Here is a 15,572-nt window from a genome sequence, read left to right on the forward strand (position 1 = left end):
TTGTTAATAACATGTATGAACATTTGGCAAATAAAAAACATTTTACGAAAATAAAAAAATTGTGGCCAGTCTATAGACATTCAAGAATTTACAATGTTTTACAAGCTGCACTTTGGATTTAAAACAAGCTTAGCTGACATCTGTAGCTGCAAGTATTGTTGAGCAGTTTATCCTTGAAATTTACAGCAGAAGTACTAAAATTGTTCTCTCTGCATCTCAGCTCCCACTGCTTCAGCTTGGGAATAGGAGAGTAGAGTGAACAGAGCTTCTGAGAACTTGAAAAACATCAGTTCTTCTGCTGTGAACTTTAAGGATGGATTTCTGCACAGTGTCTTCAGCTACAAAGGCCAGTGAGTGTATGTGCTTGTTTAAAAATATGTAAATAATTGAATGTCCAAAGCCTGGCCACAGTATTACTTTACGACTCTATCATCTCACTCACACTTTTCCATGCTCTTCGGGTATGGGCCTGCTGTACCAACTGGGCATCAGGAGACACAGGAACAGTGGTTTGAAGGCAACTCCTTTATTGAGGACTTTAGTGGAACAGATTAAAACAGCACATGAAATGGAGCATAATCTTAGCAGATCCCTGTGGGAAACTACACTATTACAACTTTTAACTACAAGCCATATGACCCAGTGCTTCCAAAACGTACAATTCTTGTTTCTCTTACGTTTCATGCACCATTGTGCAGAGTGATTCTAATGCCGTGTACACACGATAAAATTGTCTGGCATACTTAGTCTGCCGGACTGCATTTCACCGGAGACAATCCGATCGTATGTGGGCTTCAGCGGACTTTTTTCGGACTTGGGTTTCAGTGGACAATACGTTTGTCAGTGTGCTAGTCTGGCGGACTAAGAATGACGCATGCTCAGAAGCAAGTACGAAAAGGAAGCTATTGGCTACTGGCTGTTGAACTTCCTTTTTCTAGTCCCGTCGTACGTGCTGTACATCATTGCGCTAGCAATGGCCGGACTTTCCGTGCGTCCGTGTGTGGCCAAGTCCGTTTGGTAGAAAGTCCGCCAGCCTATCCGCCGGATTGTTTGCTGGACTAAGTACGCCAGACAATTAGATCGTGTGTACGCTGCATAAGACGCACACTAGTATATAGACTTGCCTTTTAGGGACGCCCTAATGTCATTAATAAGCAAAAATTATAGATGGAGAGCGCTAAATATTTTTAGAGACAATAATAATTATAAATGTACTTTTCAAAAGCTGACAGATGTCTGATGTTTTTGAAATTAAAATGTAGCATTGCATGACACGCAACAAGAACATCTAAACACACCAGCAAATAAACACAAAAACAGTTACATTTTCCTTTCTCTATAATCAGTTGTCCTTATAAGCCCCATAGAGATTAACATACTTGTCTGCCTGGTCACAGACTGTTGGGTCTTTCTATTTTACAAATTACATCCATATTATGGTTTTGTTCTTTGATTGATTGCTGTTCCCATTTCTGTACCACAATGTGTTTTCATTAACTGTAATAATAGTCAGACATTTGTAGAAAGAATATTAAGCACAATCAAGTCACAGTAAAATCATGATTTGAGAGCATTTTGCAAGACAAGCAAAATTTTTAAATACATTTTGACTTGATATTCAAGCAATGTCATGATATAGAAGCAGCGTCATGTCACAACTGAGTATAAAAGAGAAGAGAGGTGCCTATAAGTGTAGCAATATGGTTACATTTAATGAAGGTACAATATTTAGAAACATATTGCTACACTTAGAGGCGCATTTCTTCTCTTGTATACTCTGTAGCACCTGCTAGATTTTGCTTCTAATCCCCTTGTGGAGGTTGCCATTTGTGGATGAACATTTTATGGTTACACAACCTGGTCACATTGCTATGATCCCTTTTTATGGACCATAAACTGAAGTACCTACGAATAAATGGTCGTGAAACTAATTTCAGTTTCCATGATTTCTTATGGGGAAATTCGCTTTGGATTACAAGCATGTTTCTCGCAATCCAAGGTTTCACTGTATAATTAATCTCATCAGTTGACACCAAGATAAACCAACTGGCCCATGCTTATACTCATGAAGAATGATTGATTTAGAAGACGAGTGCCATTTTTCTGAAATTTCCTTAGCAACTCACAGTGCCTTGCAAAATTATTCAACCCTTGGATTTTTACCTATTTTGTTGCATTACAGCCTTTAGTTCAATGTTTTTTTAATCTGGATTATATGTGATGGATCAGAAAACAATAGTCTAAGTCGGTGAAGTAAAATTAGAAAAATAAATACATAAACTATTTTTCGGAAATAAAAAACTGATAATTAGCATGTGCGTATGTATTTACCCCCTTTGTTATGAAGCCCATAAAAAGCTCTGGTGCAACCAATTACCTTCAGAAGTCACATAATTAGTGAAATAAGGTCCACCTGTGTGCAATCTAAGTGTCACATGATCTGTCATTACATATACACACCTTTTTGAAAGGCCCCAGAGGCTTCAACAACTAAGCAAAAGGCACCACTAACCAAACACTGCCATGAAGACTAAGGAACGCGCCAAACAAGTAAGGGTCAATGTTGTTGAGAAGTCAGGGTTAGGTTATAAAACAAATCCAAATTTTGATGATACCTAGGAGCACCATCAGATCTATCATAACCAAATGGAAAGAACATGGCACAAGAGTAAACCTGCCAAGAGACAGCCGCACACAAAAACTCACGGACCGGACATGGAGGGCATTAATCAGAGAGGCAGCACAGAGACCTAAGGTAACCACAGAGGAGCTGCAGAGTTTTACAGCAGAGACTGGAGTATCTGTACATAGGATGATAGTAAGCCGTATGCTCCATAGAGTTAGGCTTTATGGCAGAGTGGCCAGAAGAAAGCCATTACTTTCAGCAAAAACAAAATGGCACGTTTTAAGTTTGTGAACAGGCATGTGGGAGACTCCTAAAATGTATGGAGGAAGGTGGTCTGATGAGACTAAAATTGAACTTTTTGGCCATCAAAGAAAATGCTATGTCTGGGGCAAAAGCCCAACACATCATATCACCCAAAGAACACCATGTTTTTCAGCAGTCGGGACTGGGAAACTGGTCAGAGTTGAGGGGAAGACGGATGGTGCTAAATACAGGGATATTCTTGAGCAAAACCTGTACCACTCTGTGTGTGATTTGAGGCTAGGACAGAGGTTCACCTTCCAGCAGGACAATGACCCCAAACACACTGCTAAAGCAACACTTAAGTGGTTTTAGGGGAAACATGTAAATGTGTTGGAATGGCCTAGTCAAAACCCAGACCTTAATCCAATAGAAAATCTGTGGTCAGACTGAAAGATTGCTGTTCACAAGCGCAAACCATCCAAATTGAAGGAGCTGGAGAAGTTTTGCAAGGAGGAATGGGAAAAAATCCTAGGGGTAAGATGTGGCAAGCTCACAGAGACTTATGCAAAGCAAATTGGAGCTGTGATAGCCACAAAAGGTGACTCTACAAAGTATGGACTTGGGGTGAATAGCTATGTACATTGACTTTTTCTGTTATTTTGTCCTATTTGTTGTTTGCTTCACAATAAAAAAAAATCTTCAAAGTTGTGGGCATGTTCTGTAATCTAAATGATGCAAATCCATGTTAATTCCAGGTTGTGAGGCAACAAAACACGAAAAATGCCAAGGGGGTGAATACTTTTTGCAAGGCACTGTAATGCAGTGTATAGATCTTTATCAGAAAATTACTACCAGCCATGTGCTTTTGTGTACAATTGTGTGACAGCAAACACTAGGGAATACATACATCAGCAAAACAAAAAAAAGGTCTGTTTTTTTTTCCCTGCAAATCTTGAAAGCAAAGATTTTTTTTTTTTGTCATAATTAATTTTTATTAAGAATTATACAAGAAAAGAAAAACGAAACACGCAGAAAAAATGCCACCAGAGAGAGAAGAGACGGAATGTGGCACACTTTCGATAATAAAAACATTTACATGGCAAGTAAATAATATATGTTTTATAACAAACCCTCTTATCTCATGATAACTAGAGAACATAAAACGAAGGCATATTTATAGCATAGTTCCCTTTTGAGTCCACTTTTGCCACCCTCAGAGAAACTCTTGATTGGGGGGGGGAGAGAAATTAAAGAAAAAATTTAAAGTCAGAATGGCGTCCACTATGGCATTCCATATATGGCATTCAAGAAAGCATGAAAAAAAGACAAAATCTGTTGTCCCATGTTGTCTCCTTTTGTCCTTTTGTCTATCCCACAGAGATGACCTAGTATAGCCTTTTAAGATGCAGTGTCAATATCTAGTCACTTAGAACAAGAGCGAGGGAGAAGTGGTCCACACATCCCTAAACTTAGTGTGCCTATCATTTGCTAAAGCTATCTTCTCTTCCATGCACATGATGTTATTAATTTCCACTACCCATTCCCAAATTGATGGTGTTATGGAGGATTTCCAGTATCTGGGGATCAGTACTCTCCCTGCTATCAGCAGAAATTGTAATATTCCCATTTTCAAAGATAGGAATGATCCCAGGATCATAGATAGGAGGACTACTTCTGGGGTCTCTGGCCATACCTTGTCCATGATCAAATGACTAAGCTGAAATATGGTCGACCAAAATGGTTTTATTGATGGGCACGACCACCACACATGTAAATGTGTACCTTTTGACTTGCCATATCTCCAACATAAATTTGATGTAGCTGGATTGATTTTTTTTTGTAATAAAGTTGGGCAGCAATACCATCTGGTTAGTATTTTATAGTTTATTTCCTGTGAATGGGAAGCTAAAGTGGACTTGAATGTAAAAGTGAAGTCTTTATCCCAATCCTCCGGACGCAGGCTCTTGCCCAATTCCCGATCCCAGTCTCGAATGTAAAAGGGGCGATTGGGAAACACGTGAAAAAGTAGCGCACTATATATTTTAGATAAAACATGCGAACAATGGGAGTCAGAAAGACACAGCTCCTCAAATGGAGTCAGCTCCCCACGATGCCAGACCTTAGCCAGCCCTTCGTAAAAGTGACTCAATTGGAAATATTGTAGCCAATGTCCACTATTGAGGGAACTAGGGAGGGAACTAAGTTCTCCTAGAGGGTTCAGGCCCCCATTTAATGCGTGCCAGATGGGTGATGGACGTGATGGTTGCCAGAAAAGAAATCCGTTATCTGATTGACCAGTTAAAAACCCCGGTTTGCCCAAGAACGGAGTAAGGGGTCCCGGACGTGAAGATATTCTATATTTCTTTTTCATACATCATGGGACACAGAATTAGGATAATATTTATTACCTACTGGGTTATACTTAATCTCCAGGTGAATGGACACTGGTAGACCCAAAGGTCTTTAGACAGGAAGTTAAGCAAGGTTTTTGCAATGCGGCCTCCAGACGCCGGATACTGCGAAGTGGAATCCTGGACACTACAGCACTAAGCCCTTGTGCACACGGTCAAACAGAGAAAGGAACTACCAATGGGTCAAATTTTGGTGAAGTGGTCCCATCCCTATTAAACTTTACAAAGAAAAATTCCCCCTAAGTGGGTGGGATTTTAAATGACCATCAACACCAGACAAAAGTTCACAGAAATATACAAAATTTTATTAATAATTACAAAAATTACATAGTACCACCAGAGGGGCATCTAAACTAAAACATGTTCCCATGGTGTATTAACAGATGGACAATCACATAAACAAAACAAAAATTTAATTAATGAATAATTAAAATACGTTTCCTATATCACCCGACACGTTTCCAGTTGCTGGTATCTCAGAACTTTCATCGGGGTGAAAATATTTGATGATATATTGATACAATAATTGGCTAAACGAACAGCCCATCTGAAATCATTACCTAATGAGATGTATGCTCGAAGATCATGGTACATATCACTGTAGAATATGGATATGTCTGCAGGCTGGTTTAAATAGAAGTAAAGTGTCACGCAGATGCATAGTATCCTGCATATTCCTTCCAGATGCGTTTTACTAATTAGCACATGTTTGACTTGTACCCAGAGTTGCCTTGTCCCATCCCTGAGGAATGAACACAGAAGAGAAACTGGAAGGTAAAGTCCAACCACCTATTTCAAGCAGCAGGACATTCCTCTTTTAATGTCACCCACACACTCTACACAGAGGAATGTCCTGCTGCATGAAATAGGTGGTTGGACTTTACCTTCCAGTTTCTCTTCTGGGTTCATTCCTCAGGGATGGGACAAGGCAACTCTGGGTACAAGTCAAACATGTGCTAATTCAGCCTTATACGCTTACACAAGCGGACTTGAGATACCCGGGCAGTTATCATGTTTCCCGTTTAAGGACCAAATAAAAACTCCCCTCCCCGTTGGGTAATTAGTAAAACGCATCTGGAAGGAATATGCAGGATACTATGCATCTGCGTGACACTTTACTTCTATTTAAACCAGCCTGCAGACATATCCATATTCTACAGTGATATGTACCCTGATCTTCCAGCATACATCTCATTAGGTAATGATTTCAGATGGCCAATTATTGAATCAATATATCATCAAATATTTTCACCCCTGATGAAAGTTCTGAGATACCAGCGACTGGAAACGCGTCTGATGTGGATGATATAGGAAACATATTTTAATTATTCATTAATTAAATTTTTGTTTTGTTTATGTGATTGTCCATCTGTTAATACACCATGGGGACATGTTTTAGTTTAGATGCCCCTCTGGTGGTACTATGTAATTTTTGTAATTATTAATAAAATTTTGTATATTTCTGTGAACTTTTGTCTGGTGTTGATGGTAATTTAAAATCCCACCCACTTAGGGGGAATTTTTCTTTGAACACACGGTCGGAGATTCCGACGGAAGATGTCCGATCGGACCGTGTTGTCGGATAATCCGACTGTGTGTGGGCTCCATCGGACTGTTTCCGTCGGAATATCCGACAGACAAAGTTTTAGAGCTGGGCTATAAAACTTTCCGACAACATGATCTGATCGGACTTTGTCCGATTGTGTGTAGAGAATTCCGATCGGACAAAGGGCCACGTATGCTCAGATCAAATTCCTAGACCAAAGCTATTGGCTACTAGCCTGAACGTAGACCCGTCGTAACGAAATAACGTTGTCACGTTACGTACGATCAGATTTTCCGACAACTTTGTCCAACCGTGTGTATGCAACACAAGATACGGATGAAATCCGTCAGACAAAATCCGACTGATTTTGTTGTCGAAATGTGCCACCGTGTGTACAAGGGCAAAGGTATTCCGGCCGGGTGCTGTGCAGGTCCAAGGGAGTGGCCCCTAAACAGAAAAAGGGTACCCAGCCCTTGAAGGTCCTCAAGTGACAGGAACCCACCGTCACAGCGAAGATATTTGCCAGCGCACCATGGAACGACATAGATAGCATCCAAACGGGTGATTTATTGCATGATCATAACACAAGGAGAGTGCAATGTTTTGGAGTCACGCAGGACTCCTTCATCAGGCATGTGATAAATGTGGGGCAACAGTGGAAAATATTTAAAAAACACTCAGAAAAAAGAGAAAAAAAAAAGAAGGAAAACCAAAGCTCCTCCCACCCCCATACTGGTGTGACATCACAAATACTGCCAAAACAGTTCAAATGTTTAAAATACCTGAGCAGAAATCACAAAAAAAGTATAACGAAAGCAAGGATTAGAACAAGTACCATTATGGTATGGTCAGTCATTATGGTATGGTTGGTCCCCAATCATTGTGGGGACAAACCAGCTGTCAAGGAACATCAAGATGCAGCACACGATCCTGCAATGGATCGGTGCCAGTGCAGGGATCGGAGATTGTGGGGCAGATCACGGCAGTGATCGTGGGCCGCGGTTGCATAATGCAGCGGTGGTCTCCAGAGCAACCAGGGACGCTGAAGCAGCATTAATGACTATGATGACCAGGCAATCATATTGTCAAAAAAGTTTTGGGAAAAAGGATATGCAGGTCATCATCAAAAGGCACTAGACCGTTATAGACAAGGTATCCAGAACAAGAAAGTGACCACATCTGCAAAAGACCAACATGATATTCTCTTCATTACAACATTTAATGACCAGCACTGGGCTATTAAAAGAGCTGTCCAAAAGCACTGGCCAATTTTGGGGCAGGATAAAGGCCGCATGGCCCCCCCTTCCCCAAAGCACCCCCCCCATGTTGATGGCACGAGGCCTGGTACGGCTCAGGAGAGGGGCTGCTCGCTCTTCCACACCCCCTTTCCTGACCGGCCGGGCTGCGTGCTCGGATAAGGGTCTTATACGGACCTTGGAGGGGACCCCCATGCAGTTTTTTCGGCGTAGGGCTTCCCCTTTAAGTCCATACCAGGTGCCAGGGCCAGCGACGTGTCAATCTCGCTGCCGTAGGCAGCGACATTGACTTCCTTCGCTAGTCCCGCTACCTGGAGCCGCGTTCAGAATGAACTGACTTTTCTCCGTGTGCGGGAAAGTCCGTTCATTTCAAAAGTCCGGCGGACTACCACACACATGGCCAGATCGTCCGCCGGACTCGCAATCCAGCGGACAATTTTTGAGTCAAAACTACTTTCTAAGTCCGCCGGACTTTTGGGAAAAAAAAGTCCGCCGGAGCCAACACACGGGTGGATAGTTTGATCGTGTGTACACGGCATAAGAACATGGATTACTTGAACCATGTCCTGTGGTCTCATGAGACCAAGATAAACTTATTTGGTTCAGATGGTGTCAAACGTGTGTGGCGGCAACCAGGTGAAGAGTACAAAGACAAGTGTGTCTTGCCTAAAGTCAAGCATGATGGTGGGAGTGTCATGGTCTGGGGCTGTATGAGTGCTGCCAGCACTGGGAAGCTACAGTTCATTGAGGGAACCATGAATGCCTACATGTACTGGGACATACTGAAGCAGAGCATGATCTCTCCCTTCAGAGACTGGGCCTCAGGGCAGTATTCCAACTTGATAACGACACCAAACACACCTCCAAGAAGACCACTGCCTTACGAAAGAAGCTGAGGGTAAAGGTAATGGACTGGCCAAGCATGTCTCCAGACCTAAACCCTATTGAGCATCTGTGGGGCATCCTCAAACAGAAGGTAGAGGAGCACAAGGTCTCTAACATCCACCAGCTCCGTGATGTCATCATGGAGGAGTGGAAGAGGACTCCAGTGGCAACCTGTGAAACTCTGTGAACTCCATGTCCAAGAGGGTTAAGGCAGAGCTGGAAAATAATGATGGCCACACAAAATATTGACATTTTGGGCCCAATGTGGACATTTTTACTTAGCGGTGCACTCACTTTTGTTGCCAGTGGTGTAGACATTAATGGCTGTGTGTTGAGTTATTTTGAGGGGACAGCAAATTTACACTGTTATACAAGCTATACACTCACTAATTTACATTGTTGCAAAGTGTAATTTCTTCAGTGTTGTCACGTGAAAAGATAATTTAGAACACAGTGACGTCCACCATGTACTACGGGACTAGAAAAGGGAAGTTCAGCACCACATACGGCACTGTTAGGATTTCAGATAGTGAGTCTGACTTGGTGGAAGGAGACCTCTCTTACGACTCTGGTTCAAGTCTCTCTGGAATGGGAACAGGGAGACAGGAGCGCAGCGGGGTAGGAGTGTCCGGCCAGGTGCAGCAGCAGATGCTAGCAGATAGAGATCTTCAGGTGCAGGAGCTCCCTGTAGCAAGAAGGCAGCTGGTGGAGAAAGGCCACGGGCCGTGGAACCAGGATGGATGGATCTCTGGATGAGGAGGTAGCAGACACAGAAGCAAGCAGGAGCCAGCAGAAGAATCAGATAACAAGCAGAGGTTCGGCAACAGGTATCAGTCCAAGAAGGGTCAAACAAGCCGGGGTCGGAGCAGGAGAGATCAGCAGAGTCAAACGGAGCCGGGTCAGGTATCAGATAGGGTTCAGGCAAAATAACAGATCACTTCAGGTACTAGCTGCAGACGAACAGCACAGAACATCCGCAGCTGTGCCTTTAAAAAGGGCCACTGGCGCCAATCGTACTAACGCACACACGTGCGTGTGCCGCGCGCACATACGAACGGCGTGCACCCGCGCGCGTCTGAAGACGCGCGTGCCCACGACGACCCGCGGCACGAACGCGCGTGCGCGTACGGAGACCTGATCGCACAGAACGGACGGATTCCTGACAGGCACCCTTTGGGCTCCTTCTGCTGATCTTGTGTTTATTGCATGTTTAGTAGAAGTTTGGTTAGAGACGATTCGCACTTTTCAGACTTGTGCTTCAGATCGTTCCTGCTCTACAGTTTGTGCTTGTCGGTGCGTATCTGCCTATCAGTGCGTGTAGTCAGTTCGCATTTCTTTGTCATTGCGGACTATATCTTGGTATATAGTATGCTTTGATTTTCAGTGCTTATTGTCCACTCGTTGCTGATTTGCGTTTCGTTCTTTCAGGCCTTGTGGTTTATCAGTACTTTATGTTGTCCGTTCTGACCAGCCGACCATTTTGAAGCCATGTTACGTGTACGTACTCATCGTAGAGTTCGTGCTGTGCAGGGGCTTGGTGTTGGGGTTCTTACTTTGACACAAGCCCGGTCCAGGAACAGGGCGAGGAGGAGTTCATGGACCAAGAATTGGTTGCTCCAGCGTGACCAATTCTCTCATATGCCTTTGCTGCGTGAGATCCATGAGAATAATCCTGATGATTTCAGAAATTATCTCCGGATGACGGACCCTGTTTTTCACCATCTGCTGGCTTTGCTGTCCCCTTATATCAGCAGGCAGGATAGCCATCACTCTGGAGCAGAGGCTAGTTGCCACGTTGCGGTACTTGGCGACAGGGAGAAGCCTTCAGGACCTCAAGACCTCAAGTTCTCGACAGGCATCTTCCCCCAGGCCCTGGGGATCATTATTCCAGAGACCTGTTCTGCCACATACAAAGTTTTCTCCTTTAACATCACATTCTATGTATTTAATGTTTGCTAATGTATTGTATTTCTTTCATTGTTCTATAATTAACATAATTTTAATAAGCTGGGAATTTCCTCTTTGTCCTCATGCATGTTGGATTTTTGTATGCTCCTTTTTTGTCCTTAATGCATATTTGCCTTCAGCATGCTATCGGAGGCCCATATACTCCTATAGTCTAGTCAATTAACAATGTATTTTGTCATCTCCATTGTAATGCTTTACCCTAAAGACCCCCTAAAATGTTTACAAATGTTATTGTTGTCCTTAAATTCATGCAGAGTGCCAGAGGCTTTTTTGGGGGGCCCAAAATAATGTGGAACCCCCCTCCCCCCAACCGCTAAGTCAGCTGATAGCAATCCTCTATCTGCTGACTTTGCCAAACCCAATACACACTATACCTACCGCTTTTGTGGTCAGATTTATGGATGAATTTCTCCAAGGCATGTAGTGTAAGGGCCTGCCTCAATACTTTCAAATGCTACTGTTTAAATTTTTCTTCTCATATTATTATCTTGATAGGTAATTGCAGAATCTACAAATGTGCTTCCATTTATTAATTTGTTTTGATGCCACTTCTTATTACCTGTCCAATGGGCTGCCAATAGTGTAATTAAGGAGGGGCTGGCCAAAGTAACACACATTACTTTGTTATTACTCCATTACATAGTGAAGAGGGTGGTTACCTGTCCAAAACATACCCCCCCTATAATATTTACAAGGGGCCATCAGAGGGGGTGATGAATCTGATAAGTGGACCTTATATTTTAGCCTTTAAATACTCTTTACAAGAAATGTTATACTGATGTTGGCCAACAATGTTTGTGTATAATCTGCTTGTAATGTTTCTGTGCAAAATTACTAATTAGATTTTTTTTGTTTGACTCCACAGTTTCCTTCAACATCACAGGAATGGCAGACTGTGGCCTCCCAGTTTTCCCAGCGGTGGGATTTTCCTACCTGCGGAGGGGCAATCGATGGGAAGCACGTCCACATCGTCCCACCACCCCATTCGGGGTCATACTATTTTAACTATAAGGGGTTTCATAGTATCGTGTTGATGGCGGTGGCGTCGGCGACGAATGAGTTTATATATGTGGACGTGGGGAGGAATGGCCGAATGTCAGATGGAGGAGTATTTACCCGGACTGAGTTTTACAGATGTCTCTAGAGTGGTGGCTTGGGATTGCCACCCATGGAGGAGAACGTTGAAGGAGCAGATGAAGCTTTCGGTCTGGGAAACCATGTCATGAGGCCATTTCCCCAGAGGACCCTCACCCCTGAGAAGAGGGTTTTTAATTACCGGCTGGCCAGAGCCCAGAAGAGTTGTGGAGAACGCGTTTGGGATTCTGGCCAGCCGGTTCCGCCTGTTTCAAAAGGCTATTAATATGGCGGAATACAAACTTAACACCATCATTTTATCTTGTTGTATCCTGCATAACTTTATGAAAAGAAACAACCCAAATTATGTGGTCACAGTTGGGCCTGACGCCGTACTTCAACAAACAATGACGTCCCTGGAAGCAGCCCGTCTTGGTTTGCCCCCCCAAAGTGCCTATGAAGTGCACCAAAATTATGTGCAATATTTTTTTGGGGGGGAACCATTGCTTTGCCAGCACATGTTAAATAAATTTTACATTTAATCTGCAAAAATCTTTTTGAATTCCTGCTTGTGTTTCTTTTTTCTGTCTCCTAGTGCACTTGTAGTATCAAGTGGTTTGTACATTATTATCTAAACCCATTGACACTGTAAACACCAATTTAAACACAAAAAATGGTAAATGTCATTGAAAGAAGAAATCACACATTGTTGAGTAAAAATCCTTTTACTCCGTACACATTCACATGTGCGTTGTAAAACATTTTTTTGTAAAAAAGTATAACATTTGGAGTTATCTACATATTTTTTTTAAGGTTACATAAACAGCCATGTTTCAAAACAGAACATACACAACTCTGGAACTTACAAAGTTCAACATTGAAAAACTTAAAAGGCAAGATCACACATTATATTGTCCAAAATGTAGGGATCTTGTTTTCAACGGATGGGGTGAAGTCACCCCTGTAAAAGCCTAATTTTGAAGATGCACACAAATTGGGAGTCAAACTGGGGATTTGCATTCTGATCCCATGCCTAATGTCAACATGTGCTATCTCCCATCATGGGGGACAAATGGACGTGTTTTGAGGGTGCAACACCTTCCTCTCACCCACTTGAGTTTTGAGGAAGGGGTTGCAGGCACAAAAAGCGTACATTGATATCCCCTGATGGCAGATAGCACATGTTGACATACTGTGTGTATCTTCAAAATTAGGCTTTTTTAAAATGTTAAACTTTTTGAAAAAAACACAAAATAGTGCCAATTTTTTTGAAAATTTAATTCTTCCAAGGACATCAATCATGTTCTTAAGTTTTACTTCAATATCCATAGTTTTCTGTTTGATAATGTGTAAATCCTGACTGCACCATTTCCAGAAAATACTTGCCTATGTGTTTTTCTTCAAATAGCAAATATAAAAATTTTTGGGTGAGTAGGCAGGTACATTTCAAAAATACAATGTCAAAATTAACAAGGGACACCAACAACAAACAGGTTTACAAATACAACATAATAATGGTGCTGTGGAAATGTGACATAAAAAAAATAAAAAGGAGAGCACGGGAAAATAATACAATAATCCAAAAATTTATATTAATGAAAAAAAAGGACTTTACGAAAAAATATATATATTATGTAAATCTGGCTTAAATTAAAATAAATATTATTCAGGAGATACCTAGAAATAATAAAAAAATAAGTTTGTGATAACTCTGTGTGAATATAAGCAGCAAAACAACTTCATTCTTCTATCATTATATAAAGAAGAGAATGTGTGGCATTGAACAATTAAAAAATTTGCAGTGTGACGAATCTAAATCCATTACGAACGCTAGTTTTGCCAGACCGAGCGGTTCCATCTCGTACTGGATTCTGGGCATGCATGATTTTTTGGCGTGTCGGAATTGCATACACACGATCGGAATTTTTTCCGTCGGGAAAATTGAGAACATGCTATCAATTTTTGGCTGGCGGGAATTCAGACAGCTAACTTCCGATGGAGCATACACACGGTCGCATTTTCTCTAATTCCTAATTCTAAGTCCTAATTCTCCTATATACATCTTTAGTGAGACTTCATTTATAATACTGTGTCCAGTTTTATGTGGTCTTTTTTCAACTCTTTAACTATTTTTTAACAGACAAAGCTGTAACTATGTGAGGTGGGAATCCATAGCAAAAACATTAAGGGTCCATTGTCTCCCCAATCTTCTTCTAAAAGGCAATTGTTCTAGTTTCACAATACTAAGACTTCGTGTTGCCAGGGCTGGGCTCAAAGCTGGCCACTCAGCTGTCGGCTAATTGCCAGCTCCTTTCTCTCCACAGTGACTCGCCTGTTGATGTTGATGATATCCTGCTAGTCAGTCCTGCCTACTTATGCTATCCAGCCCAGATGATCTCTGCCTTCGCCCTGGTCACATCTCTAGAGACACTCCCCTGTGTTCCTGTTAAAGTCTTGCTTGGCTGACATTCCTTCTGGCTCCAGATCCTTCTTGCTGTTCTACTACGCTCATCTCTGGCTCCCTTACGTTTTGGTTTGTCTGACTTGTCTGGCTATCCATTCCGGTTCCTGAACTCTGGCTAGGTTTTCACTATGTTTACTCTGTTTACCTTTTTATTATTACTATTAAACAAGTGCGATTTAACTGGTTTCTGACAGTAGGTGAAGGCCATGAATTCAGAAGATGCAGTCAATCCACTTGTTGGTAATATTTTTTCCATATTGGATGAGCAGGATCACCGCATGGATCAGTTTTCCATGGCGTTACAAATACTCCCGAGTTACACGGCTCACCTGGAATCTCCCGCTGCTCCGGTACAACCTGTGTTGCAGGCCATCCCTGCTGCTGCTCCAGTCTCTGTGCAGGCACCCATCTTGAGTATTACCTCTATAAGAGGTATGTCTGGTTCCACTCCGCTTCCCCAGCGATTTGGGGGTGATCCAGTCCAATGCAGAGGGTTTCTCAATCAGGTTGACTGTCAGGAGAATTAGTAGACCAGACTGTGTGGACTGCACAAAGATAACCAAAAATGCATGTAAAGTAAATAATAATGATATTTATTAAGATAGGTGATAAATAAGAAAATACAAACAGTGCACAACCAACCCAACCAACCCACCGCCAACAACATTATATACAGCAAGAGGCAGTACCAGAAGCACAGATGTCAGCCAGGCCAGGGTCATACACAGCAGATCAGCAGAAGGATGTTCCAGAAACATAAATGTTAGCTAGGCCAAGGTCATACACAGGGAGATCAGTAGAAGAGGGACTGGGAACAAAACAGGACAAGGAGGGGATGGATCAAGATGAAGGTTAAAGGTAAGGGTACAGGAACACAGGAGGGACAGGATCAGGATGGGATCGGGGTCGGATTCAGGATGCAGGTTCAGGATGCAGGTATGGGTCAGAGCACAAAGAAGATACCAAGGCAAACGTGAGTTGTTTGCTGGGTATTTATATGCCTGTAATTGGTCTCAAGTGACACCTGTTTGCAAGAGTTGCTGTCTGCTCCACACTGCCATAATCCGTCCGCTGGTGGACGCCAGTACTGCTGCCCAAA

Source organism: Lithobates pipiens, unplaced genomic scaffold, assembly GCF_037356315.1.
Source record: "Lithobates pipiens isolate NorthernLeopardFrog02 unplaced genomic scaffold, aLitPip1_a1.2 Scaffold_16, whole genome shotgun sequence".
NCBI lineage: Eukaryota > Metazoa > Chordata > Amphibia > Anura > Ranidae > Lithobates > Lithobates pipiens.